Consider the following 4,889-nt stretch of genomic DNA (forward strand, 5'->3'; position numbering starts at 1 on the left):
TGTCTGGGGCGGGCACTGGAAACCCCATCTGGGGCGGGCACTGGAAACCCCATCTGGGGCGGGCACTGGAAACCCTGTCTGGGGTGGGCACTGGAAACCCCATCTGAGGCAGGCACTGGAAACCCCATCTGGTGCTGGCAGGCACCAGCGAGAGCTTGCTCCAGCTGCTCAGCATGCCCTAGCCTGCACCCTGCCTTCAAAGCCTGTGGCAGCTCCAGCTGTGCTCCCAGAAACAGCAGATCCTTCTGACCGTGGTGCCTCTGTGCTTCCAGTTCCCTGTGGAACTCCGGGTGCTGACACCTCCTCCTCCTTGTCTGGGGGTGCTGTTAAAGTCAGCTATTCACATCTGCAAGGCACTGGGGTGTCAGTGCCGAGTGCTCTGGGAAGGGCTGGAGGGAGGGTGCTGGTGGAGCCTGGCGCAGCAGCTCTGGCCGAGCAGATCCTTCTGACCGTGGTGCCTCTGTGCTTCCAGTTCCCTGTGGAACTCCGGGTGCTGACACCTCCTCCTCCTTGTCTGGGGGTGCTGTTAAAGTCAGCTATTCACATCTGCAAGGCACTGGGGTGTCAGTGCCGAGTGCTCTGGGAAGGGCTGGAGGGAGGGTGCTGGTGGAGCCTGGCGCAGCAGCTCTGGCCGTGGCTGTGGCGACCCCTCCACCTCAGCTGGCCCAGGGAGGGAGTTGTGGGCACCTAACTGCAGCTTGTACCCAAACTGCATCTGCCCAGGCAGGGGTGGGAGCTGTCGCAGGGGCCTTTCACAGCTCCAGGGTGCTCGTGCTGTGCTGAACCTCTCCCTGTTTTCCTCACCTCGCAGGGCACGGCTGGTCCCAGCCTTTCTCGGGGTGTGCAGCAGCCGGGATTCATCCCCTCCCCTCCCTCCTCCCCGGGACCTGCACGCTGCCTCCCCACATCCTTCCTGCTGCTGCAGCAATTCCGTCTCTCCTGCCTGAGCCCCGGGTTCTGCAGCAGAGCAGCAATGCTCAGGCTTCAGCCAGCAGCGAGCGGGCAAGGCTCTGCAGAGGGGATTACTGAAAGCGGCGGAGGCGGAGGGGGGATCACCTTTAATTCTGCTGAGCAAAGGGCCACAGCTGACCCGGCTGCTTTGACCACTTGATCTGCAGAACTCTCTGTGTTCCCGGTGTGCAGCCAGGCGTCCTCTGCTGCTCCATCACCCGGGGAAGGGTTTGTCGAGCTGTGCTGGGAGCCCCTGCAGCAGCAGTTCAGAGGAGAGGCACTCCTTGAAAACCTTGGAGGGCAGCGAGGCCGTTAATACCTCGCTGTTGTTCAAGGTGCACATTCCAATTAATAGCAAATTAATTTGCAGCTTTGTTTAGTGATGTGATACATGGAGAGAGGCTGTCACAACTGGTTTCTTCTTAATGGGCTATTGATGTTTTTGGTTGCTAAATTAAGCAGCGGTTCCTTAAACCAGCACCTTTCCAGAGAGCAAAACCGCTGAGCTGCTGCTGGGATCGCTGACGTGGATCCAGGGCGAGTTGTCGGGTTCCTGAGCAAGCACGACGGGTATCTGCTTCACCCCGGGTCACCCCAGCCCTTGCTGGGGGGCTGCAAGCCCTGCAGCTTCCCGAGCTGCCCCTGGGGAGGCTGCCTGGGCTGGCTGGGGCTCTTTGCCCGTGGCAGAGCACATGGGGATGTGTTTGCACAGGGACCTGCAGCTCGTTCTTCACCATCTGCATCTCGGAGAGCAACTGGGGCTTGGCCAGGAAGGTGCTTCCTAACCCTGCATTTCCTGAGGCACCATCAGCGTTTTGTTCTTTCCTCACTAAACAAGGCCCTTGTTGCTGTCCTGATGATCTATAGAGAGGGAAGGAGTGAAAACCCTTTTCTGAGGGTGCCAGCGGTGCCATGTGTGCCACCAGCAGCTGTGAGCCACCATTGGATGCAGCTCAGCACATGAGGAGGAGGGAGCTGGGATGCACTCCGAGCTTCCACACTGAAATAAGGGGCAGAAGAATCACCCCTGGGTTTTGCAGCACTGCTGGCCCACCGAGTGTGGCCGTGCTGATGCTCCCACATCAACCTGCCCCTCTCTGCCCCTGTGTCGTGGGGGGAGAGGGGTTTGGGGCTGTTGTCAGAGTTGTCTCTCCTGGGCTGCCTCTTCCCCTGGGCCTCAGCGGTGGTAAATAGACAGCAAGTGGACACCTTGCAGGCAGAGGAGGACCCAGACCATCCTTGCAGGGCCCTGGTGACAGTCACCAGCACCCACTGCTCTTGCAGGTCATGCTTTGACACCAAGACCCCACCAGGGATAGGGCTGGATGTGCCAAGATGATAGAATGTTTTTCCAGACCTCTTCCCTTAATCCAGCTCCAGCAACTTGATGAACTGAGCTGTGATGAATTGAAAGCTGTTTCGTATTTCTTCCTGATTCTGGAAGTTTCAGACTTCTAGACTGTCGTTTCCTACATAGTTGAGGAGTTTTCAGCTTTGTCAGTTGTTCTGCTTAAAATACCAGTTGAAATACATTTCTCAGCCTTACTAAATATGCAGCCCTGCCCTTTGGAGGCACCTTTTCAGACAGCACAGTGAAGTGTGAAATAGCAAATCTCTCTGCCCCTCCACACTTCCCCGTGGGTCTGCGTGTGGGGGATTTGAGCTATTTGTGGCCATCAGATACAGGCAGACACGTGTGATCCCCACATGCTCTGCCCGTCAAGTCACATTCAAAGTAGGTCCCACATTATGCCCAGGAAGCTGCCAACAGCACCCCGAGGTGCAGAGGGAGGCACCCCAGAGGTGGGGGTTCAGAGTCCCAGGTGACTCCTTCTGCAGGGGGCACAGGGGGCTGCTGCTGCGGGAGGGCGAAGGGACCAAATCCTGTGGCACCAGTCAAAATGTGGGCCAAGGAGAGCAGGTAACGACCCTGTGAAGAAACTGGGCCTGTAAAATACTGCAGTGGGTGGCAGGGATGGTGCCTGTGTCATTGCTCTCACTGGGAGGGATGGTGCCCTCTGTGCCACACAGCCACAGGGCTGGCATTGGGGCAACTGATGGGTGTGCCCTGGGACACGGCTGCCTTGCTACGTAGTCAAGGGCTGTTCATGGTTCTGGGGGTGACAGTGCTCTGGAGGGGGGATGGGGTCCTCTGCTCCATCCCAGAGCTGGGATCCTGCTGCCTGGGTGTGGAGGAGGAAGGCTTGTCTGGGTGTGAATCACGCCTCAGGCTGAGACCACGTTCCTCATCTCTCCATGAGCTGCAGCACGAGCCCTTTCCAGCTTTGAGTTCTACCATTTGCTGTTGATTGTAGGGCTGTGTTGTCCCTGGCACATTCCCCACACACACTGAGAAGGGATGAAGTATTTCTCCCACCTTCTTATGTCTAAAAGCTCTCCCCCACACCCAGCTTTCCTACAGTCATGGCACCCGCTGAGTCTTCACCCCAGCACAGTGTTTACCTGGGAACTAGTTCATCCTCTTAAAAAGTGGTTTGCTGTGCCTGAGCCAGGGCTTTTGCCAGCAGAGCTGTGTCGGTCTCAGCCCCCACCTCTGTGCTCTGCCAGCACTTTGGGGAGGACCCTGGCACAGAAACACTCCTTTTTGGACAGAAGGGAGCTGGGAAAGGGGCTGTGGTGGCCTCCATGGCTTCATCTGCCTTCAGCTTCCCAGAGCTGGCTGAGCTGCGTGTTTCTTGCCCTGCGTGGGTTTCCAGGTTTAGGATTAATTTAACCAGGAGCCCAGGATCTCTGAGGCAGGCCAGCCTGGAGGGGGTCCCGGCACCTGCTAAAGGACCCCCCCACTTCTCCTCCTGCGGTTGCTTTTGCCACCCTGGCACCCAGGGCTCCCTCCTGCCAGCAGCACCAAGTGCCGGGGCTGCAGAGGCTCCCGAGCAGCCCCGGTTTGTGCTCCTGGGAAGCTGGAGTGATGCCCATCCCCATCTGCACCCCTGCCCGGGGTGAGGGGTCCCCCTGGGCCCGACCCCCCTGTGGCAGAGCCTGGAGCCTCAGCGGGGTTCCCTTTGCAGACCCTCAGCTGGCTCCCACTCCAGCCTTGCATCAGCTGCTGGCCAGGCTTAAAAAAAGATCTTGTATCAAATGCGTTTCACTCTGGGTTGCCTTCAGACTTCTCCACTGCTTCGTGTGGCATGGGGAGTGCAAAAGGAAGAAAACCTGTTTGTGACTGAGTGGAAGGGCTCAGTTCCCCTCTCTGCAGCATATCCCCCTTTTCTGTCCATCCCCCCTTTCCGCCCCCCAAGAGTCCAAGACAAATGGAGAAGCCACGTGTGGGTCTCCCAGGTTTGCAGCATCCATCCTTTCATGATCTAGGATGTCTCTAGACTGTGGTTGGGGGGGCCAGTGTAGGGAGGAGATCATGGATTTGAGCATCACCAGGCTCCCCTCAGCAGGAGCCCAGAGCAAAACCCATCAGGGGACGGTGCCCCAGTTTTGGAAGCGAGCTGCCAAGCGCAGTAAGAGATCACTGGAGAGGCCTGGGCAGCATCCTGCCAGAGCTTTGCACGGAGGAAACGGGGCCTTGTAGAGCAGCAGGTGCTTCCAGCAGCATCTGGTACTTTTTAACTCTTTTTTAGGGGGAAGATGGCTATTTGTAAGAGGCTTTGCTCCAGCAGAGGCTCTGGTGGAGTGCTCTGTGGGCAGCAGGCACCGTGCTGTGCACGGGGGAGCTGCAGGTTCCGCTCTGGAGAGACACCAGCACAGCTCACAGCTCCTGCAGCCGTCCCGTGTGCTGCTCAACTCAAAGCAGGGCGGCATGGGCAGGGTCATCTCCAGCTGCTCCATAGCCAAGGGCAGGATGGGGGTCACCTGGGAGTGCTGGGAGCAGCTGTGGCTGGGCAGAGCACCCCAAAGTGTACATCTTGCCCAGGGAAGGAGGATGGAGAGATCCCTGAGTCACAGAAGCCAGTGGCAGCCTGAAC

General features: G+C 58.3%; 1 protein-coding gene across 1 annotated transcript in view; it reads left to right on the plus strand.

Moving 5' to 3' along the window:
* Positions 1-4,889, plus strand: part of LOC103777731 (probable E3 ubiquitin-protein ligase MID2) — a gene marked incomplete at both ends in the record, with an annotated part of 15,416 nt that overhangs the window by 614 nt on the left and 9,913 nt on the right. The window lies entirely within an intron of this gene.

This window comes from Merops nubicus, unplaced genomic scaffold, assembly GCF_000691845.1.
Source record: "Merops nubicus isolate BGI_N331 unplaced genomic scaffold, ASM69184v1 scaffold25988, whole genome shotgun sequence".
In the NCBI taxonomy this organism is placed as follows: Eukaryota; Metazoa; Chordata; class Aves; order Coraciiformes; family Meropidae; genus Merops; species Merops nubicus.